General features: G+C 46.2%; 1 long non-coding RNA gene across 1 annotated transcript in view; it reads left to right on the top strand.

The window, feature by feature from the left end:
* Positions 1–1,605, top strand: part of LOC138367724 (uncharacterized) — a 151,119-nt gene extending 149,514 nt beyond the window's left edge. The window contains exon 3 of the long non-coding RNA XR_011229417.1: positions 1,483–1,605. This is a non-coding gene — a long non-coding RNA (uncharacterized lncRNA). The remainder of the gene's footprint in view (positions 1–1,482) is intronic.
* The last annotated feature ends 24,816 nt before the right edge of the window (positions 1,606–26,421 follow it).

Raw genomic sequence — 26,421 nt, 5'->3', positions numbered from 1 at the left:
CTAGAGCCAAGCATAAGAATACAGTGGTCACCAGCTCCTAGAGCCAAGCATAAGAATACAGTGGTCACTAGCTCCTTGAGCCAAGCATGAGAATACAGTAGTGTTACATCTTACCTTTTGAAGAAAATTTGAAAATTTCTGGATCAATATCCTCCAAATTGTTCAGTATTTTAAAAGTTTCAATGAGATCAGCCTTGTCACGCCTGGTTTGCAGTGTTGTTAGCCCTCTGGCCTTCAACCGTTCCTGATACGAGAGATGACTTAACTCTGGAATGACTTTTGTTGCTCGGTGTTGCACTTTCTCTAGAGCAGCTGTATCCTTCTAAAAATGAGGTCGCCATGCTTGGATACAGTAATTCAAATGAGGACGCACCAGAGATTTATCCAGTTGAATCATTACCTTCTTTTCCTTAAAGTCAAATGTACGCCTGATAATTCCAAGGGTTTGGTTAGCTTTTCTGACTGCTGTTCCCACCTGTTGTGAGTGGTGTATTTTGACTCCAAGGTCCTTTTCTTCATCAATCTACTGTAATGTAATGCTATTAATTTGGTAGTTGCACGAGTCGATATTAAAAAGTATTTGCAAGTGTTCTGACCATCTATGAAGTTCATATAGATCTCTTTGTAAAGATTCAATTTCACTATAATTTTCCACTTTACCATAAATCTTTGTGTCAACTGGAAATTTGATGATGTGGTTTGTAATATTCACGTCTGTCATTGATGTATATGACAAAAAGGGTTGGCTCCAAAACGGACCCTTGTGGCACCCCTCTTATCACATTTCTCCATTCTGACTCATTCCTATTTAGCACGACCCTTTGTTTTCTTTCCTTCAACCATTGTTTTACCCATTCTAATATTTTTACCATTTATTCCATGTGCTTGTAATTTTCTTGCTAGTCTTTCATGTGGTACCTTATCAAAAGCGTTAACAAAATCTATGTATACTACATCCAGTAGCTGAGTACCTGGTAACCGCTTTAAAAAATGTGAGCAAGTTTGTAGAGCAGGCTCTCTCTTTAACAATGCCATGATGTGTTGATTGTACAAGGTCGTTCACTTTGATGGTGAATGATTCTCTCCCTGAGGATTCTCTCCATGAGCTTGCAGATGTGTGATGTCAAGCTAATCGCCCGGTAGTTTTCTGCTGAGGTCTTTCTGCCTTTTTTGAAAATACGGGTAACATTTGCATATTTCCCATCTTGGGGAACTACCCCAATTGGGTCAGAGATTTTGTGAAAAGTAGTTTCAGTGGTAGGCATAATTCTTCTGACAGTTCCTTTATGACTTTGGATAGGATTCCATCCACACCTGGGACTTTTGAATCTTTTAGTGTGTAAATGTTCTTTCTAATTTTTTCCCATATACCATCCTGGAGGAGATGTATATAATCAAGTGCAATTTAAATTCTTGAAGCTTTTTTTCTGAATTGACGTTTAATTTCCAAAATACTGAAGCTGGGTTTGTTTGATTCATCAGATGAGCAGCACGAGCGAGATGGAGGAGATTACTGGTAAGTTTCTGGAAGAGTTCCGTCAACCCGGCCAGGATCCCCATCAACTCATCGCTAAATACGATGAGTTGTGTAAGATCTACGACAAGGTAACTATAGTTTACATTTTTGTTTATTAGACCATTATTGTTGTTAACTTGCCCGTTGTCTAGGACCCATAACATTATACATGTTTTCTACGACCCATAACATCATACACATTGTCTAGGACCCATAACATCAAACACGTTGTCTAGGACCACTAACATCATACACGTTGTTTAGGACCCATAACATCATACACATTGTCTAGGACCCATAACATCATACACCTTGTCTAGGACCCCTAACATCATACACATTGTCTAGGACCCATAACATAATACACGTTGTCTAGGACCTATAACATCATACTAGATCATGATGATTCTCACCATGATTTGAACAAACTTAAAATTGTTCACTGACTTCTTTTTGTCGTCAGTTTACCTTTTGACATTATAGTTTTAAATGTAAACTAGACCAAGTGTTTTAAGTGTTAAATAAGTGTTAACTTCGCAGAACAATTCTATAACACACTTTACACGGATGAATATAAAGTGTTTGATTGTTTATATGCTGCTCTAGCAGGGATATTTATAAATACATGTGGTACCTAGTAGCCAGAACGCACTTCTCGGCCTACTATGCAAGGCCCGATTTGCCTAATAGGCCGAGTGATTTTCTTTATTATCAATAATTTTTTCCAAATAGTTTATTTGAATTAGTATTATTATTTTATATCAAGACCATAATTTATTGACTTACTTGTGTTAGTTTAGGTTACGTTAAAATAGGTTAGGTTAGGTTAGGTAGGGTTTGTTAGGTTCGGTCATATATCTACGTTAGTTTTAACTAAAATTTAAACAAATTAACTTATACATAATGAAATGGACAGATTTATCATTTCATAAGAATTTTTTTTTACAAATATATAAATTTAGGAAAACTTGGCTTATTAGGCAAATCGGGCCTTCCATAGTAGGCCTAGTACGACGTTCTGGCTACTAGGTACAACATTATATATATATATATATGTGTGTGTATATCACGAAAATAAACACGTGATTAAGAATGTGACAATGTCAGACCACGGAGGAAAAATGAAACAGGAAATTTCCTTAAGTACTTTCGTATATTAAATACATCTTCAGAAGGTCATTTTACGGATCGAGTGATGGGTATAAATAGGCAGGAAGGAGTGGTGAAGTAAGGTGAGGTACAATACTTGGACAACGCAGACGGCCCATTGGCCCATCAGATGCACCCAATTGGCCCATCCGATGTAGCCCAATGGCCCATCTGATACAGCAGACATACAAGCATAATATATAGGTAATTATAACATAAAGAAGTAAATATATACAATAAATTAGTGAGACAAATGTTTTTCAATGATTCTACTTAAATCGCCCTTTAGCTGATCTATTAGAAATGGATCTAAGTTATATAGACCACTGCTAATATTCAAATTACTTTCTTTGGTGATCTGTATCAAAGCAGATTCAATTATGTTTCTGTTATAGGTGCTTTTACAATTTGTTATTGAAGAAGCACTCTCCCAATCAATTTGGTGAGCTTTTTCTGACAAATGCACAAACAAAGCATTAGTCAATTGGCCATGTCTTACAGAGTATTTATGTTGCGATATTCTACATTTTAAATCTTTAGATGTTTGCCCGACATAGAACTTATTACATTCCTTACAAGGTATTTTATAAATGACGCAATTATCACTACGAGGGCTGTTCCTTACTAATAGCTTACCAACAGTGTTTTCGTAGCTAAACATTACATTTATATTAAAAAGTTTCAAGGCCTTGACAATATTCTCAAACCCAGAGAAATATGGTAAACATAACACATTCTTTGGGCGAATCCTTTCACTGCATACATTATTATAATATGTACGACGAGCTTTGTTACGACAAACTTCCAAAAAATTCAGTGGGTAACAAAGCTTAAGACCAATCGAATCAATATTCTTAAATTCTTCATCTAGGAATTCTGGACTCACAACTCGAAGAGCTCTTAGATACATTGAAGAAAAAATTGACTTTTTTACATTGTATTTATGCCCTGAAAAATAATGAATAATGCCCTGAAAAATAATTTGGAATGGCAATGGGGAATCCTCTATCGCCATTGCTCTCAAACCTGTACATGGAATTCTTTGAAAAGAAATTTGTTTCAAAAATAACTCCTGGAATCATTCCTTGGTTTAGATATGTTGATGATATCTTGTGTATTTGGCCTTCAGATGTAAACACAGACGAATTTGGAGCCAAACTTAATGACTAAGTCACCTCCATAAAATTTACTATGGAGACTGAAATTGATAAATGTTTGCCATTCTTAGATGTGCTTATTCATAGGGAAAACTCTTCATTAAAGTTTAGTGTTTACAGAAAACCTACGAACAATTTATCTTGTGTTCATTATTTTTCAGGGCATAAATACAATGTAAAAAAGTCAATTTTTTCTTCACAGTTTCGATCAGTAAACTCCAAGAAATCCGGACTCCACCTGCCAAAGATCATTGGGGTATATAAACCTGGATATGCGTATGGAAATGTCAAGACGCACAAGCCTGGAAACCCACTTCGGCCAATCATTAGCCAGATACCCACACCCACGTACAGACTGGCGAAGCGACTCAACGGCCAGCTGACTCCTTATGTTCCTTGCGCCTTCAGCCTGAAGTCTCCAAAGGAATTTGTTGACTTACTGCGGGGCACACGGGCCACAGGGATAAGAGCCTCGTTGGACGTAGAATCGCTGTTTACCAACGTACCTGTGGACGAGACAATCGGAATGATAGCCGACAGAGTGTATCGTGATCCAGCCTGTGCTCCTCTTGACATACCAGAAAATATTCTGAGGAAACTACTCCAAGCTTGTACTAAAGAGGCACCCTTCTTGAGCCCGGATGGGCACATGTATAAGCAAGTAGATGGGGTCGCCATGGGTTCTCCCCTAGGTGTCCTGTTTGCAAACTTCTACATGGGTACCATCGAGCAAAAAGTCTTAGTCGACATGAACTTCAAACCGGCCATATACTGCAGGTATGTTGACGACATTTTTACACAGGTACCTGATGTCAGACATCTGCAGGAGCTGAAGGAGGCATTTGAGCAGAGTTCCGTGCTGCGTTTCACTTACGAGATGGAAAAGGATGGGAAGCTGCCCTTTCTAGATGTAACAGTCATGGAAAAGGGCGAAGGTTTCCACACTGCAGTCTAACTAAGGAAACAAACATAGGAATGTGCCTAAATGCCAACAGCGACTGCCCAGACAGGTATAAGAGGAGTGTTGTTAACGCATATGTCGACCGTGCTCTCAGCCACAGCTCAGAATGGAAGCAAGTCGACGAAGAACTCTGTAGGGTAAGGCAGGTCCTAGTCAATAACGGCTTCTCCAATGGTTTCATCGAAGACATCATAAGAAGGAAAGTGAAAAGCCATGCAACCTCTGAAGAGACAACTAACACAACACCTATACCCCCTATTAGACTATTTTACAGGAACTTCTTTTCCACAGCTCATAAAACGGAGGAAAGGGTCCTGAAAGATATTGTTAATAGAAACGTTATCCCTACAGACAAAAATCAGAGGATACAACTGACGATTTACTATAAAACCAGAAAAACGGCCAGCCTACTCATGAGAAACTCTCCAGACACAAAACAGAACGCTTTAAAAGAGACTAACGTCGTCTATGCCTTCAAATGCCCACTTGGGGACTGTAAGCTCCAAAAACCCAGTATATAGGCAAGACAACAACATCTCTTTCTAGGCGTTTAACGATGCATAAGCAACAGGGCTCCATTAAGGAACATATAATCTCTTCCCACAACCAAACCATCGCCAGAGAAATCCTAGTAAACAACACAGAAATCATCGATAGATACAGCGATAGCAGGCGGCTTGACGTTTGCGAGGCACTACACATCAAGAAGTCAACACCAGCAATCAACAGCCAATTATTGCACAACTATATTCTACCCACCTCAAGACTCCGCTCCAATATAGAAGCATCAAGAAATATGGACCAATAGGCTTTCTACAAACACTTCTATTCAATATCCATTGTTTCGTGTTCTGTCTTGTGTTGATGAAATTGATACCCTATTAATACTCTTGTTCTGTCTTGTGTTGATGAAATTAATACCCTATTAATACCACATTTTGTTCTGTCTTGTGTTAATGCCACATCACCCCTTCCACCTCACTCAAATGTAGATATAAAATCGGAGATACGTAAGTTCTATTCAGTTGTGTATTTGTGAACTAAAGTCTTTGAAAATGTAATAAGTTTTACGAAACGCGCCCGTGTCGCGTCAGACTAGAAATAAAAATGAATTTTGGAGAATTGATTTTTGATTTACCTCCAACAGTGAAGCGTAATGTACGAAAGATTGAGAAAATTCGTGTTAGAATTATTAATCTTACTTTTTCGGTCATATTTAATAATATATGTCTACAGGAAAGACTGCTACCAAAATATACTAATATATATATATATATATATATATATATATATATATATATATATATATATATATATATATATATACCGCTTGACCATCATGACCGGACATAAGGAAGTGATAGCCGAAGCTATTCAAACCACTTCCCCGCCGGCACTCGGATCGTAATCTTGGGCATAGCATTTTATGCCCAAGATTACCATCCGACAACCTACTGGGTATACTACCTGCTCGGTATACTACCTGCTAGTTATACCACTTGCTAGGTCTACTACCTGCTGGGTCTAATACCTGCTGGGTATACCACCTGCTCGGTATACAACCTGCTGGGTATACCACCTGCTGGGTATACCACCTGCTGGATATTCAACCTGCTGGAAATACGACCTGCTGGGTATACAACCTGCTGTTTATTCCACCTGCTGAGTATACCACCTGCTGGGTATACCACCTGCTGGGTATACCTCCTGCTGGGTATACCACCTGCATGGTATACCACCTGCATGGTATACCACCTAACTGGTATACCAACTGCTTGGTATACTACCTGCTGGGTATACAAATTGCCGGGTTTATCACCTGCTAGATTAACACCTGCTGGGTATACCAACTGCTGGGTATACCAACTGCCCGGTATACCACCTGCTGGGTATACCAACTGCTGGGTATACTACCTGCTGGGTATACCACCTGCTGGGTATACCACCTGCTGGGTATACCAATTGCTGGGTATACCACATGCTGCGTATATCACCTGCTGGGTATACCACCTGCTGGGTATACTACCTGCAGGGTATACCACCTGCTGGGAATACCACCTGCTGGGTATACCACCTGCTGGGTATACTACCTGCTGCGTATATCACCTGCTAGGTATACTACCAGCTGTGTATACAACCTGCTGGGTATACTACCTGCAGGGTATACCACCTGCTGGGTATACAACCTGCTGGGTACACAACCTTCTATGTATACCACCTGCTAGGTGTACTACATGCTGGGTATACAAACTGATCGGTATACCACCTTCTGGGTATATCACTTGCTGGGTATACCACCTGCTGGGTATACCAACTGCTGGGTATATCACATGATGGGTATACCACCTGCTTGGTATACCACCTGCTGGGTATACAACCTGCTGGGTATATAACCTGCTAGGTATATCAAATGCTGGTTATACATCCTGCTGGGTATACCACCTGCTGGGTATACCTCCTGCTGGGTATACTACCTGCTGGGTATACCACCTGCTGGGTATACTACCAACTGTGTATACAACCTTCTGGGTATATTACCTGTTGGGTCTACCACCGGTTGGGTATTTCACTTACTGGATATACAACTCTCTGGGTATACAGGGCGGGAAGATCCTGTCTGTCACAGTTACTCAACCACTATGACAAAATCACAGAAGCCCTAGAAGAAAAGCAAAATGCAGATGTTGTATACACAGACTTTGCAAAGGCGTTCGACAAATGTGACCATGGGGTGATAGCTCACAAAATGAGGTCAATGGGAATAACTGGAAAAGTAGGACGCTGGATACTCAATTTCCTGTCGAACAGAACACAAAGAGTAACAGTCAATCAGATAAAATCGAGTCCAAGCGATGTTAAAAGCTCTGTACCTCAAGGTACAGTCCTTGCACCGCTACTGTTCCTTATTCTCATATCTGATATAGACAAAAATACACGTCACAGCTTCGTGTCGTCCTTTGCAGATGACACAAAAATCAGCATGAAAATTACCTCTACTGAAGACATTGAAAAACTACAAGCAGATGTCAACAAAGTTTTTGATTGGGCAGCAGAAAATAACATGATGTTTAACAGTGATAAATTTCAGGTACTCAGGTACGGCAAAAATGAGGATCTGAAACATAATACAGGGTACAAAACACAATCGAATCTTCCCATAGTAGAAAAACAGCATGTCAAGGATTTGGAAATAATGATGTCCGACGATCTAACGTTTAGGGAGCATAACCAAGCAAATATCGCGTCAGCCAGAAAAATGATCGGATGGATTACGAGAACTTTCAAATCCAGGGATCCCATCACAATGGTTGTACTCTTCAAGTCACTTGTGCTGTCCCGTATCGAGTACTGCTCAGTACTCACTTCCCCCTTCAGAGCAGGAGAGATTGCTGAAATAGAGGGAATACAGAGAACATATACGGCACGCATAGACGAGATAAAACACCTAAATTATTGGGATCGTCTCAAAGCTCTCCAAATGTACTCTCAAGAAAGGAGACGAGAGAGATACCAAATAATATACACATGGAAAATACTGGAGGGTCAGGTCCCAAATCTACACAGTAAAATAACAACGTACTGGAGTGAACGATATGGAAGAAAATGCAAGATTGAACCAGTGAAGAGCAGAGGTGCCATAGGCACAATCAGAGAGCACTGTATAAACATCAGGGGTCCGCGGTTGTTCAACGTCCTCCCAGCAAGCATAAGAAATATTGCCCGAACAACCGTGGACATCTTCAAGAGAAAACTGGACGGTTTTCTAAGAGAAGTTCCGGATCAGCCGGGCTGTGGTGGGTACGTGGCCCTGCGGGCCGCTCCAAGCAACAGCCTGGTGGACCAAACTCTCACAAGTCGAGCCTGGCCTCGGGCCGGGCTTGGGGAGTAGAAGAACTCCCAGAACCCCATCAACCAGGTATCAACCAGGTACAACCTGCTGGTTATACCACCCGCTGGGCATACATCCTGCAGGGTATATCACCTGCTGGGTATACAACTTGCTGGGTATACAACATCCTGGGTAAACCACCTGCTGAGAATACTACCTGCTAGGTACACCACCTGCTGGATATTCAATCTTCTGGGAATTCGACCTGCTGTGTATACAATCTGCTGTGTATTCCACCTGCTGGGTATACTACCTGCTGGGTATTTCACCTGCTGTGTACCAACTGCCGGGTATACCACATGCTGGGTATACCAACTGCTGGGTATACCAACTGCCGGGTATACCACCTACTGGGTATACCAACTGCCGGGTATACCACCTACTGGGTATAACAACTGTTGAGTATACCACCTACTGGGAATACCAACTGCTGGGTATAACTCCTACTGGGTATACCAACTGCTGGGTATACCACCTGCCGGGTATAGCACCTACTAGGAATACCAACTGCCGGGAATACCACCTGCCGGGTATACGGCATACTGGGTATACCACCTGCCGGGTATACGACCTACTGGGTATACCAACTGCAGGAAATACCACCTGATGGGTATACCAACTGCTGGGTATACCAACTGCCGGGTATACCACATTCCGGGTATACTACCTGCTGGGTATACCACATGCTGGGTGTACCACCTGCTGGGTATACCACATTCTGTGGGGTACCACCTTCTGGCTATACCTCCTGCTGAATATACCAACTGCTGGGCATACCAACTGCCGGGTATACCACCTTACGGGTATACCACATGCTGGGTATACCACATGCTGGGTATACCACATGCTGGGTGTACCACCTGCTGGGTATACCACATGCTGGGTATACCAACTGCCGGGTATACCACCTTCCGGGTATACCAACTGCAAGGTATACCACCTGATGGGTATACATCCTTCTGGGTATGCCACCTGCTGGGTATGCAACCTGCTCGGTATATCACCTTCTGGGTATATCACCTGCTGGGTATACAACAAATGCTGGGTATAACACCTACTGGGTAAACTACCTGCTGAGTATACAACCTGCTCAGTACACCACCTGCTGGATATTCAACCTGCTGGGAATACAACCTGCTGGGTATACAACCTGTTGTGTATTCCACCTGGTGGGAATTCAACCTGCTAGGTATACTATCAGCTAGGTATACCAGCTGATGGGTATACATCCTGCTGGGTATTCCACCTGCTAGGTATACCACCTGCTGGGTATACCATTTGCTGGGTATACCACCTGCTTGATATACAACCTGCTGGGTATATAACCTGTTAGGTATATCACCTGCTGGGTATACATCCTGCTGGGTATACCACCTGTTGGGTATACCTCCTGCTGGGTATACTACCTGCTGGGTATACTACCAGCTGTGTATACAACCTTCTGAGTATACTACCTGCTGGGTATACCACCGGCTGGGTATATCTCCTGTTGGGTATACAACTTGCTGGGTATACAACTTGCTGGGTATACTACCTGCTGGGTATACCACCTGCTCAGTATTTCACTTACTGGAGATACAACCCTCTGGGTATACAACCTACTAAGTATACTACCAGCTTGGTATACCACCAGCTGGGCGTACATCCTGTTGGGTATACCACCTGCTGGGTATCCTACCAGCTGGGTATACCACCTGCTGGGTATGTCACCTGTTGGGTATACTACCAGCTGGGTAATCACCTACTGGGTATACTACCTGCTGGGTATACTACCTGCTGTGTATACCACCTGCTATATTTACTACCTGTAAGGTATACCACCTGCTAGGTATACTACTTGCTGGGTATACCACCTGCTATGTATACAACCTGCTGGATATATCACCTGCTGGGTATATCACCTGCTGGATATACCACCTGCTGGGTATACCACCTGCTGGGTATACAACCTGCAGGGTATATCACTTGCTGGGTATACAACCTACTGGGTATACAAACTGCTGGGTATACTCTCTGGTGGGTATACCACCTTCTTGTATACCACCAGCTAGGTATAATACCTGCTGGGTATAACACCTGCTGAGTATTTCAATTGCTGGGTACAAAACTTGCTGGGTATACTATCAGCTAGGTATACCACCTGATGGGTATACATCCTGCTGGGTATACCATCTGCTGGGTATGCAACTTGCTGGGTATACCACCTGCTGGGTATACCACCTGCTGGGTATACAACATGCTGGGTATACCACCTACTGGGTAAACCACATTCTGAGTATACAACCTGTTGGGTATATAACCTGCAGGGTACACCACCTGCTGGATATTCAACCTGCTGGGAATACGAACTGCTGGGTATACAACCTGCTGTGTATTGCACCTAGTGGGTATTCAACCTGCTAGGTATACTATCAGCTGGGTATACCACCTGATGGGTATACATCCTGCTGGGTATACCACCTGCTAGGTATACCACCTGCTGGGTGTATCACCTGCTGGGTATACCACCTGCTGGGTATACCACCTGCTGGGTATACAACCTGCTGGGAATATCACCTGCTAGTTATATCACCAGCAGGGTATACATCCTGCTGGAAATACAACCTGCTGGGTATACCTCCTGCTGGGTATCCTACCTGCTGGGTATAACACCTGCTAGGTATACTACCAGCTGTGTATACAACCTTCTGGGTATACTACCTGCTGCGTATACCACCTGCTGAGTAATTCACTTACTGGGTATACAACCCTCTGGGTAAACAACATGCTAAGCATAATACCAGCTGGGTATACCAAAAGCTGGGCCTACATCCTGCTGGGTATACCACCTGCTGGGTATACAACCTGCTGGGAATACAACCTGCTGGGTAAACTACCTGCTGAGAATACTACCTGCTAGGTACACCACCTGCTGGATATTCAACCTTCTGGCAATAAGACCTGCTGGGTATACAATCTGCTGTGTATTCCACCTGCTGAGTATACCACCTGCTGGGTATTTCACCTGCTGGGTATTCCACCTGCTGGGTGTTTCACCTGCTAGGTATACCATTTGCTGGGTATACCAACTCCCGGGTATACCACTATTTGGGTATACCACCTGCTGAGTACAACACTTGCTGGATATTCAACCTGCTGGAAATACGACCTGCTGGATATACAACCTGCGGTGTATTCCAACCGGCTGAGTATACCACCTGCTGGGTATACCACCTGCTGGGTATACCAACTGCCGGGTATACCAACTTCTGGGTACACCTCCTGCTGGATATTCAACCTGCTGTGTATTCCACCTGCTGGGTATACCACCTGCTGGGTATTTCACCTGCTGGGTATACCTCCTGCTGGGTATACTAACTGCCGGGTATACCACCTGCATGGTATACCACCTAACTGGTATACCAACTTTCGGGTATACCAACTGCTGGGTATACTACCTGCTGGGTATACAAATTGCCGGGTTTATCATCTGCCAGATTAACACCTGCTGGGTATACCAACTGCTGGGTAAACCAACTGCCCGGTATACCACCTGCTGGGTATAGCAACTACTGGGTATACCACCTGCTAGGTATACTACCAGCTGTGTATACAACCTGCTGGGTATACTACCTGCAGGGTATACCACCTGCTGGGTATACCACCTGCTGGGTACACAACCTGCTGGGTATATCTTCTGCTGGGTATACCAACTGCTGGGTATACAACATGCTGCGTATATAACCTGCTGGGTATACCACCTGCTGGGTATACCACCTGCTGGGTATACCACCTCCTGGGTATACTACCTGCAGGGTATACCACCTGCTGGGAATACCACCTGCTGGGTATACCACCTGCTGGGTATAATACCTGCTGCGTATATCACCTGCTAGGTATACTACCAGCTGTGTATACAACCTGCTGGGTATACTACCTGCAGGGTGTGCCACCTGCTGGGTATACAACCTGCTGGGTACACAACCTTCTATGTATACCACCTGCTAGGTGTACTACATGCTGGGTATACCGCCTTCTGTGTATATCACTTACTGGGTATACAACCTGCTGGGTATACCAACTGCTGGGTATATCACATGTTGGGTATACCACCTGCTTGGTATACCACCTGCTGGGTATACAACCTGCTGGGTATATAACTTGCTAGATATATCACATGCTGGTTATAAATCCTGCTGGGTATACCACCTACTGGGTATACCTCCTGCTGGGTATACTACCTGCTGGGTATACCACCTGCTGGGTATACTACCAACTGTGTATACAACCTTCTGGGTATACTACCTACTGGTATACCACCGGCTGGGTATTTCACTTACTGGATATACAACTCTCTGGGTAAACAACCTTGTAGGTATACTACCAGCTGGTTATAACACCCGCTGGGCATACATCCTGCAGGGTATACCACCTGCTGGGTATACAACATCCTGGGAATACCACCTGCTAGGTACACCACCTGCTGGATATTAAACCTTCTGAGAATAGGACCTGCTGTGTATACAATCTGCTGTGTATTCCACCTGCTGGGTATACCACTTGCTGGGTATTTCACCTGCTGTGTATACCACCTGCTGGGCATACCAACTGCCGGGTATACCACCTGCTGGGTATACCACCTGCTGGATATTCAACCTGCTGGGAATACGACCTGCTGGGTATACAAATTGCCGGATTTATCACCTGCCGATTTAACACCTGCTGTGTATATCAACTGCTGGGTATACCAACTGCTGGGTATACCAACTGCCGGGTATACCACCCACTGGGTATACCAACTGTTGAGTATACCACCTACTGGGTATACCAACTGCTGGGTACAACTCCTACTGGGTATACCAATTGCTGGGTATACCACCTGCCGGGTATAGCACCTACTAGGTATACCACCTCCCGGGTATACGACCTACTGGGTATACCACCTGCCGGGTATACGACCTACTGGGAATACCAACTGCCGGGAATAACACCTGCTGGGTATACCAACTGCTGGGTATACCAACTGCCGGGTATACCACATTCCGGGTATGCCACATGCTAGGTATACCACAGGCTGGGTGTACCACCTGCTGGGTATACCACCTGCTGGGTATACAACCTGCTGGGAATACAACCTGCTGGGTAAACCACCTGCTGAGAATACCACCTGCTAGGTACACCACCTGCTGGATATTCAACCTTCTGGCAATAAGACCTGCTGGGTATACAATCTGCTGTGTATTCCACCTGCTGAGTATACCACCTGCTGGGTATTTCACCTGCTGGGTATTCCACCTGCTGGGTGTTTCACCTCCTGGGTATACCATTTGCTGGGTATACCAACTCCCGGGTATACCACTATTTGGGTATACCACCTGCTGAGTACAACACCTGCTGGATATTCAACCTGCTGGAAATACGACCTGCTGGGTATACAACCTGCTGTGTATTCCACCTGCTGAGTATACCACCTGCTGGGTATACCACCTGCTGGGTATACCAACTGCCGGGTATACCAACTGCTGGGTATACCACCTGCTGGGTACACCACCTGCTGGATATTCAACCTGCTGTGTATTCCACCTGCTGGGTATACCACCTGCTGGGTATTTCACCTGCTGGGTATACCTCCTGCTGGGTATACTAACTGCCGGGTATAACACCTGCATGGTATACCACTTAACTGGTATACCAACTTTTGGGTATACCAACTTCTGGGTATACTACCTGCTGGGTATACAAATTGCCGGGTTTATCATCTGCCAGATTAACACCTGCTGGGAATACCAACTGCTGGGTAAACCAACTGCCCGGTATACCACCTGCTGGGTATACCAACTGCTGGGTATACCACCTGCTAGGTATACTACCAGCTGTGTATACAACCTGCTGGGTATACTACCTGCAGGGTATACCACCTGCTGGGTATACCACCTGCTGGGTACACAACCTGCTGGGTATATCTTCTGCTGGGTATACCACATGCTGCGTATATAACCTGCTAGGTATACCACCTGCTGGGTATACCAAATGCTGGGTATACTACCTGCAGGGTATACCACCTGCTGGGAATACCACCTGCTGGGTATACCACCTGCTGGGTATACCAACTGCTGGGTATATCACCTGCTAGGTATACTACCAGCTGTGTATACAACCTGCTGGGTATACTACCTGCAGGGTATGCCACCTGCTGGGTATACAACCTGCTGGGTACACAACCTTCTATGTATACCACCTGCTAGGTGAACTACATGCTGGGTATACCGCCTTCTGGGTATATCACTTGCTGGGTATACCACCTGCTGGGTATACCAACTGCTGGGTATATCACATGTTGGGTATACCACCTGCTTGGTATACCACCTGCTGGGTATACAACCTGCTGGGTATATAACCTGCTAGGTATATCACATGCTGGTTATAAATCCTGCTGCGTATACCACCTACTGGGTATACCTCCTGCTGGGTATACTACCTGCTGGGTATACCACCTGCTGGGTATACTACCAACTGTGTATACAACCTTCTGGGAATACTACCTACTGGGTATACCACCGGCTGGGTATTTCACTTACTGGATATACAACTCTCTGGGTATACAACCTTGTAGGTATACTACCAGCTGGTTATACCACCCGCTGGGCATACATCCTGCAGGGTATACCACCTGCTGGGTATACAACATCCTGGGAATACCACCTGCTAGGTACACCACCTGCTGGATATTCAACCTTCTGGGAATACGACCTGCTGTGTATACAATCTGCTGTGTATTCCACCTGCTGGGTATACCACCTGCTGGATATTTCACCTGCTGTGTATACCACCTGCTGGGCATACCAACTGCCGGGTATACCACCTGCTGGGTATAACACCTGCTGGGTACACCACCTGCTGGATATTCAACCTGCTGGGAATACGACCTGCTGGGTATACAAATTGCCGGATAAATCACCTGCCGATTTAACACCTGCTGGGTATATCAACTGCTGGGTATACCAACTGCTGGGTATACCAACTGCCGGGTATACCACCTACTGGGTATACCAACTGTTGAGTATACCACCTACTGGGTATACCAACTGCTGGGTATAACTCCTACTGGGTATACCAACTGCTGGGTATACCACCTGCCGGGTATTGCACCTACTAGGTATACCACCTGCCGGGTATACGACCTACTGGGTATACCACCTGACGGGTATACGACCTACTGGGTATACCATCAGCCGGGTATACGACCTACTGGGAATACCAACTGCCGGGAATACCACCTGCTGGGTATACCAACTGCTGGGTATACCAACTGCCGGGTATACCACATTCCGGGTATGCCACATGCTGGGTATACCACATGCTGGGTGTACCACCTGCTGGGTATACCACATGCTGGGGGTACCACCTGATGGCTATACCACCTGCTGGATATACCAACTGCTGGGTATACCAACTGCCGGGTATACCACCTTCTGGGTATACCAACTGCTAGGTATACCACCTGATGGGTATACATCCTGCTGGGTATGCCACCTGCTGGGTATACCACCTGCTGGGTATATCACCTGCTGGGTATACCACCTGCTGGGTATACCACCTGCTTGATATACAACCTGCTGGGTATATAACCTGTTAGGTATATCAACTGCTGGATATACATCCTGCTGGGTATACCACCTGCTGGGTTTACCTCCTGCTGGGTATACTACCTGCTGGGTATACTGCCAGCTGTGTATACAACCTTCTGGGTATATCTCCTGCTGGGTATACAACTTGCTAGGTATACTACCTGCTGGGTATACCACCTGCTGAGTATTTCACTTACTGGAGATACAACCCTCTGGGTATACAACCTACTAAGTATACTACCAGCTGGGTATACCACCAGCTGGGCGTACATCCTGCTGGGTATACCACCTGCTGGGTATCCTAGCAGCTGGGTATACCACCCGCTAGGTATGTCACCTGTTGGGTATACTACTTGCTGGGTAATCACCTACTGGGTATACTACCTGCTGGGTATACTACCTGCTGTGTATACCACCTGCTAGATTTACTACCTGCTGGGTATACTACCTGTGAGGTATACCACCTGCTAGGTATACTACTTGCTGGGTATACCACCTGCTGTGTATACAACCTGCTGGATATATCACCTGCTGGATATATCACCTGCTGGGTATATCACCTGCTGGGTATACAACCTCCTGGGTATACAACCTCCTGGGTATACCACCTGCTGGGTATACAACCTGCAGGGTATATCACCTGTTGGGTATACAATCTACTGGGTATACAAACTGCTGGGTATACCCTCTGGTGGGTTTACCACCTTTTTGTATACCACCAGCTAGGTATATTACCTGCTGGGTATATCACCTGCTGAGTATTTCAATTGCTGGGTATTCAACCTTCTAGGTATTAGACTTGCTGGGTATACTATAAGCTAGGTATACCACCTGATGGGTATACATCCTGCTGGGTATACCATCTGCTGGGTATGCAACTTGCTGGGTATAACACCTGCTGGGTATACCACCTGCTGGGTATACCACCTACTGGGTAAACTACATTTTGAATATACAACCTGCTGGGTATACAACCTGCAGGGTACACCACCTGATGGGTATACCACCTGCTTGGTACACCACCTGCTGGATATTCAACCTGCTTGGAATACGACCTGCTGGGTATACAAATTGCCGATTTTATCACCTGCCGGTTTAACACCTGCTGGGTATACCAACTGCTGGGTATACCAACTGCTGGGTATACCAACTGCCGGGTATACCACCTACTTGGTATACCAACTGTAGAGTATACCACCTACTGGGTATACCAACTGCTGGGTATAACTCCTACTGGGTATACCAACTGCTGGGTATACCACCTGCCGGGTATAGCACCTACTAGGTATACCACCTGCCGGGAATACGACCTACTGGGTATACCACCTGCCGGGTATACGACCTACTGGGAATACCAACTACCGGGAATACCACCTGCTGGGAACACCAACTGCTGGGTATGTCAACTGCCGGGTATACCACCTGCTTGGTATACCACATGCTGGGTGTACCACCTGCTGGGTATACCACATTCTGTGGGGTACCACTTGCTGGCTATACCACCTGCTGAATATACCAACTGCTGGGTATACCAACTGCCGGGTATACCACCTTCCGGGTATACCACATGCTGGGTATACCACATGCTGGGTGTACCACCTGCGGGGTATACCACATTCTGGGGGTACCACCTGCCGGGTATTCCACCTTCCGGGTATACCAACTGCTAGGTATACCAGCTGATGGGTATACATCCTGCTGGGTATGCCACCTGCTGGGTATGCTACCTGCTGGGTATATCACCTTCTGGGTATACCACCTGCTGGGTATATAACATGCTGGGTATAACACCTACTTTGTAAACCACCTGCTGAGTATACAACCTGCTGAGTACACCACCTGCTGGATATTCAACCTGCTGGGAATACGACCTACTGGGCATACAACCTGTTGTGTATTCCACCTGCTTGATATTCAACCTGCTAGGTATACTATCAGCTAGGTATAACACCTGATGGTATACATCCTGCTGGTTATACCACCTGCTAGGTATTCCACCTGCTGGGTATATCACCTGCTGGGTATACCACCTGCTGGGTATACCACCTACTTGATATACAACCTGCTGGGTATATCAACTGCTGGGTATACATCCTGTTGGATATACCACCTGCTGGATATACCTCCTGCTGGGTATACTACCTGCTGGGTATACTACCAGCTGTGTATACAACCTTCTGGGTATACTACCTGCTGGGTATACAACCAGCTGGGTATATCTCCTGCTGGGTATACAACTTGCTGGGTATACTACCTGCTGGGTATACCACCTGCTGAGTATTTCACACACTGGAGATACAACCCTCTGGGTATACAACCTACTAAGTATACTACCAGCTGGGTATACCACCAGCTGGGCGTACATCCTGCTGGGTATACCACCTGCTGGGTATCCTACCAGCTGGGTATACCACCCGCTAGGTATGTCACCTGTTGGGTATACTATCTGCTGGGTAATCACCTACTGGGTATACTACCTGCTGGGTATACTACCTGCTGTGTATACCACCTGCTAGGTATACTACTTGCTGGGTATACCACCTGTTGTGTATACAACCTGCTGGATATATAACCTGCTGGATATATCACCTGCTGGGTATATCACCTGCTGGGTATACAACCTCCTGGGTATACCACCTGCTGGGTATACATCCTGCAGGGTATATCACCTGCTGGGTATACAACCTACTGGGTATACAAACTGCTCGGTATACCCTCTAGTGGGTATACCACCTTCTTGTATACCAACAGCTTGGTATATTACCTGCTGGGTATACCACCTGCTGAGTATTATAATTGCTGGGTATTCAACCTTCTGGGTATGAAACTTGCTGGGTATACTTTCAGATATATCAGGTATACCACCTGATGGGTATACATCCTGCGGGGTATACCATCTGCTGGGTATGCAACTTGCTGGGTATAACACCTGCTGGGTATACCACCTACTGGGTAAACTACATTTTGAGTATACCACCTGCTGGATATTCAACCTGCTGGGAATACGAACTCCTGGGTATACAACCTGCTGTGTATTGCACCTAGTGGGTATTCAACCTGCTAGGTATACTATCAGCTGGGTATACCACCTGATGGGTATACACCCTGCTGGGTATACCACCTGCTAGGTATACCACCTGCTAGGTATATCACCTGCTGAGCATACCACCTGCTGGGTATACAACCTGCTGGGTATATCACCTGTTAGGTATATCACCAGCAGGGTATACATCCTGCTGGATATACAACCTGCTATGTATACCTCCTGCTGGGTATACTACCTGCTGGGTATACCACCTGCTTAGTATTTCACTTACTTGGTATACAACCCTCTGGGTAAACAACATGCTAAGTATAATTCCAGCTGGGTATACCACCAGCTGGGCCTACATCCTGCTGGGTATACCATTTGCTGGGTATACCACCTGCTGGGTATACAACCTGCTGGGTAAACCACCTGCTGAGAATACCACCTGCTAGGTACACCACCTGCTGGATATTCAACCTTCTGGCAATAAGACTTGCTGGGTATACAATCTGCTGTGTATTCCACCTGCTGGGTATACCACCTGCTGGGTATACCACCTGCTGGGTGTTTCACCTGCTGGGTATACCAACTGCCGGGTATACCACCTTTTGGGTATACCACATGCTGAATACAACACCTGCTGGATATTCAACCTGCTGGGAATAGGACCTGCTGGGTATACAACCTGCTGTGTATTCCATCTGCTGGGTATACCACCTGCTGGGTATTTCACCTGCTGGGTATACTAACTGCCGGGTATACCACCTGCTTGGTGTACCACCTGCCAGGTATACCAACGGTCGGGTTTACCAACTGTTGGGTATACTACCTGCTGGGTATACAAATTGACTGTTTTATCACCTGCAGGTTTAACACCTGCCGGTTTAATACCACATGCTGTGTGTACCACCTGCTGGCTATACCACCTTCTGGATATACTAACTGCCGGGTATACCAACTGCCGGGTATACCACCTTCTGCTTATACTACCTGCTGGGTTTACCACTGGCTGGGTATATCTCCTACTGTGTATACAACTTGCTGGGTATACTACTACTGGGTATACCACCTGCTGAGTCTTCACTTACTGGGAATACAACCCCTCTGGTTATACAACCTGCTAAGTATATTACCAGCTGGGTATACCACCAGCTGGGCATACAACCACCTGGGTATACTACCTGCTGGGTATACAACCTGCTGGGAATAAAATCTGCTGGGTAAACCACCTGCTGAGAATACCACCTGCTATGTACACCACCTGCTGGATATTCAACCTTCTGGAAATAAGACCTGCTGGGTATACAATCTGCTGTGTATTCCACGTGCTGGGTATACCACCTGCTGGGTATTTCACCTGCTGGCTATACCACCTGCTGGGTATTTCACCTGCTGGGTATACCACCTGCTGGGTAATTCACCTGCTGGGTATACCACCTGTTGGGTATACTAACTCCCGGGTATACCACCTGCTATGTATACCACCTACTGGGTATACCATCAATTGGGTATACCACCTACTGGGTATTCCAACTGCCGGGTATACCACCTACTACTTATACCAACTGCCGGGTAAACCACCTGCCGGGTATACGACCTACTGGTTATTCCAACTGCCGGATATACCACCTTCCGGGTGTACCACCTGCTGGCTATACCACCTGCTAGATATACCATCTGCTGGGTATAACAACTGCCGGGTATACCACCTGCTGGGTATACCACCTACTTGGTATACCATCAATTGGGTATACCACCTACTGGGTATACCATCAATTGGGTATACCATCTACTGGGTATACCAACTGCCAGGTATACCACCTGCCGGGTATACCACCTAGTTGTACCAACTGTCGGGTATACCACCTTCCGGGTATACCACCTGCTGGTTATACCACATGCTGGGTGTACCACCTGCTGGCTATACCACCTGCTGGATATACCAACTGATGGGTATAACAACTGCCGGGTATACCACCTTCCGGGTATACCAACTGCTGGGTTTACCAAATGCTGGGTATACCATCTGTAGGGTATATCAACAGCTGCGTATACCAACTGCTGGTTATACTGGGTAACTGCCGGGTATATCACCTTCTGGGTATATCAACTTCCGGGTATACCACCTTTTTTGGTATACCAACTGCTGGGTATACCAGCTGTCGGGTATACGAACTGCCGGGTATACCACATGCTTGGTATACCAACTGCTGGGTATACCAACTGTCGGGTATGCGAACTGCTGGGTATAATACCAGCTGGGTATTCCACCTGCTGGGTCTACCAACTGCTGGGTATACCACCTGCTGGTTATACCACCTGCTTGGTATATCACCTGCTGGGTATAACACCTGCTGGGTATTCCACCTGCTGGGTATACCACCTGCTGAGTATACCACCTGCTGGGTATATCACCTGCTGGGTATACCACCTGCTGGGTTCACCACCAGCTGGATATTCAACCTGCTGGGAATACGACCTGCTGGGTATACAACCTGCGGTGTACTCCACCTGCTGGGTATTCCACCTGCTGTGTACTCCATCTGCGGGTATTCCACCTATTCCGGATATACCACCTGCTTGGTATACCACCTGCCAGGTATAGCAACTTTCGGGTATACCAACTGCTGGGTATACTACCTGCTGGGCATACCACCAGCTTGATATACTAACTGCTTGGTTTACCACCACCTGGGTATACTAACTGCGGGGTATATTACCGGCTGGGTATACCAATTACTGTGAATACTACCTGGAGGGTTTACCACTGGCTGTGTATGGCACCTGCTGGGTACACTAGTTGCTGGGTATAGTACCTGCTAGGTATACTAACTGCTAATATAACACCTGGTGGGTATACAACCTGCTGGGTATACCACCTGCTGGGTATACCATCTCTTAGGTATTCCACCTGCTGGGTATACCATGTGCTGGGTATACCATCTGCTGGGTATACCACCTGCCTGGTATACCACCTGCTGGGTATAATACCTGCGCCGTATACCACCTGCTGGGTATATCACCTGCTGGGTATCTCACCTGCTGGGTCTACTACCTCCTGGGTATACCACCTGCTGAATATACCACCTGCTGAATATACCACATGCTGGGTATACCACCTGCTGGGTATACCTCCTGCTGGGTATACAACCTGCTGGGTATACCAACTGCTGGGTATACAACCTGCTGGTTATATCACCTGCTGGGTATACTACCTTCTGGGTATTCCATCTGCTGGGTATACCACCTGCTGGGTATGCCACCTGCTGTGAATTCTACCTGCTGGATATACCACCTACTGGGTATACTACCTGCTGGGAATACAACCTGCTGGGTATACAACCTGCTGGGAATACAACCTGCTGGGAATACAACCTGCTGGGTAAACCACCTGCTGAGAATACCACCTGCTAGGTACACCACCTGCTGGATATTCAACCTTCTGGCAATAAGACCTGCTGAGTATACAATCTGATGTGTATTCCACCTGCTGAGTATACCACCTGCTGGGTATTTCACCTGCTGGGTATTCCACCTGCTGGGTGTTTCACCTGCTGGGTATACCATATGCTGGGTATACCAACTCCCGGGTATACCACTATTTGGGTATACCACCTGCTGAATACAACACCTGCTGGATATTCAACCTGCTGGAAATACGACCTGCTGGGTATACAACCTGCTGTGTATTCCACCTGCTGAGTATTCCACCTGCTGAGTATACCACCTGCTGGGTATACCACCTGCTGGGTATACCAACTGCCGGGTATACGAACTGCTGGGTATACCACCTGCTGGGTATACCACCTGCTGGGTATTTCACCTGCTGGGTATACCTCCTGCTGGGTATACTAACTGCCGGGTATACCACCTGCATGGTATACCACCTAACTGGTATACCAACTTTCGGGTATACCAACTGCTGGGTATACTACCTGCTGGGTATACAAATTGCCGTTTTTATCATCTGCCAGATTAACACCTGCTGGGTATACCACCTGCTGGGTATACCAACTGCTGGGTATACTATCAGCTGTGTATACAACCTGCTGGGTATACTACCTGCAGGGTATACCACCTGCTGGGTATACCACCTGCTGGGTACACAACCTGCTGGGTATATCTTCTGCTGGGTATACCAACTGCTGGGTATACCACATGCTGCGTATATAACCTGCTGGGTATACCACCTGCTGGGTATACCACCTGCTGGGTATACTACCTGCAGGGTATACCACCTGCTGGGAATACCACCTGCTGGGTGTACCACCTGCTGGGTATAATACCTGCTGCGTATATCACCTGCTAGGTATACTACCAGCTGTGTATACAACCTGCTGGGTATACTACCTGCAGGGTATGCCACCTGCTGTGTATACAACCTGCTGGGTACACAACCTTCTATGTATACCACCTGCTAGTTGTACTACATGCTGGGTATACCGCCTTCTGGGTATATCACTTGCTGGGTATACCACCTGCTGGGTATACCATCTGCTGGGTATATCACATGTTGGGTATACCACCTGCTTGGTATACCACCTGCTGGGTATACAACCTGCTGGGTATATAACCTGCTAGGTATATCACATGCTGGTTATAAATCCTGCTGGGTATACCACCTACTGGGTATACCTCCTGCTGGGTATACTACCTGCTGGGTATACCACCTGCTGGGTATACTACCAACTGTGTATACAACCTTATGGGTATACTACCTACTGGGTATAACACCGGCTGGGTATTTCACTTACTGGATATACAACTCTCTGGGTATACAACCTTGTAGGTATACTACCAGCTGGTTATACCACCCGCTGGGTATACATCCTGCAGGGTATACCACGTGCTGGGTATACAACATCCTGGGAATACCACCTGCTAGGTACACCACCTGCTGGATATTCAACCTTCTGGGAATACGACCTGTTGTGTATACAATCTGCTGTGTATTCCACCTGCTGGGAATACCACCTGCTGCGTATTTCACCTGCTGTGTATACCACCTGCTGGGCATATCAACTGCCGGGTATACCACCTGCTGGGTATACCACCTGCTGGGTACACCACCTGCTGGATATTCAACCTGCTGGGAATACGACCTGCTGGGTATACAAATTGCCGGATTTATCACCTGCCGATTTAACACCAGCTGGGTATATCAACTGCTGGGTATACCAACTGCTGGGTATACCAATTGCCGGGTATACCACCTACTGGGTATACCACCTACTGGGTATACCAACTGCTGGGTATAACTCCTACTGGGTATACCACCTGCCGGGTATAGCACCTACTAGGTATACCACCTGCCGGGTATACGACCTACTGGGTATACCACCTGCCGGGTATACGACCTACTGGGTATACCACCTGCCGGGTATACGACCTACTGGGAATACCAACTGCCGGGAATACCACCTGCTGGGTATACCAACTGCAGGGTATACCAACTGCCGGGTATACCACATTCCGGGTATGCCACATGCTGGGTATACCACATGCTGGGTGTACCACCTGCTGGGTATACCACATGCAGGGGGTACCACCTGATGGCTATACCACCTGCTGGATATACCAACTGCTGGGTATACCAACTGCCGGGTATACCACCTTCTGGGTATACCAACTGCTAGGTATACCACCTGATGGGTATACATCCTGCTGGGTATGCCACCTGCTGGGTATACCACCTGCTGGGTATATCACCTGCTGGGTATACCACCTGCTGGGTATACCACCTGCTTGATATACAACCTGCTGGGTATATAACCTGTTAGGTATATCAACTGCTGAGTATACATCCTGCTGTGTATACAACCTTCTGGGTATATCTCCTGCTGGGTATACAACTTGCTGGGTATACTACCTGCTGGGTATACCACCTGCTGAGTATTTCACTTACTGGAAATACAACCCTCTGGGTATACAACCTACTAAGTATACTACCAGCTGGGTATACCACCAGCTGGGCGTACATCCTGCTGGGAATACCACCTGCTGGGTATCCTATCAGCTGGGTATACCACCCGCTAGGTATGTCACCTGTTGGGTATACTACCTGCTGGGTAATCACCTACTGGGTATACTACCTGCTGGGTATACTACCTGCTGTGTATACCACCTGCTAGATTTACTACCTGCTGGGTATACTACCTGTGAGGTATACCACCTGCTAGGTATACTACTTGCTGGGTATACCACCTGCTGTGTATACAACCTGCTGGATATATCACCTGCTGGATATATCACCTGCTGGGTATATCACCTGCTGGGTATACAACCTCCTGGGTATACAACCTCCTGGGTATACCACCTACTGGGTATACAACCTGCAGGGTATATCACCTGCTGGGTATACAATCTACTAAGTATACAAACTGCTGGGTATACCCTCTGGTGGGTTTACCACCTTTTTTGTATACCACCAGCTAGGTATATTACCTGCTGGGTATATCACCTGCTGAGTATTTCAATTGCTGGGTATACTATAAGCTAGGTATACCACCTGATGGGTATACATCCTGCTGGGTATACCATCTGCTGGGTATGCAACTTGCTGGGTATAACACCTGCTGGGTATACCACCTGCTGGGTATACAACATGCTGGGTATACCACCTACTGGGTAAACTACATTTTGAATATACAACCTGCTGGGTATACAACCTGCAGGGTACACCACCTGCTGGGTATACCACCTGCTGGGTACACCACCTGCTGGATATTCAACCTGCTGGGAATACGACCTGCTGGGTATACAAATTGCCGATTTTATCACCTGCCGGTTTAACACCTGCTGGGTATACAAATTGCCGATTTTATCACCTGCCGGTTTAACACCTGCTGGGTATACCAACTGCTGGGTATACCAACTGCTGGGTATACCAACTGCCGGGTATACCACCTACTGGGTATTCCAACTGTTGTGTATACCACCTATTGGGTATACCAACTGCTGGGTATAAATCCTACTGGGTATACCAACTGCTGGGTATACCACCTGCCGGGTATTGCACCTACTAGTCGATTTGGATCAATATGTAGGTTTTTCCATCCTGACATGTGCCAAACCTCACTGGAGGACAGAAAATGCTATGACCTAAGCTGCCCAC

This window comes from Procambarus clarkii, chromosome 23 (assembly GCF_040958095.1).
Source record: "Procambarus clarkii isolate CNS0578487 chromosome 23, FALCON_Pclarkii_2.0, whole genome shotgun sequence".
Classification (NCBI taxonomy): domain Eukaryota; kingdom Metazoa; phylum Arthropoda; class Malacostraca; order Decapoda; family Cambaridae; genus Procambarus; species Procambarus clarkii.
The sequence above is the reverse complement of the archived record's forward strand: the minus strand, read 5'-3'. Positions and strand labels throughout refer to the sequence as shown.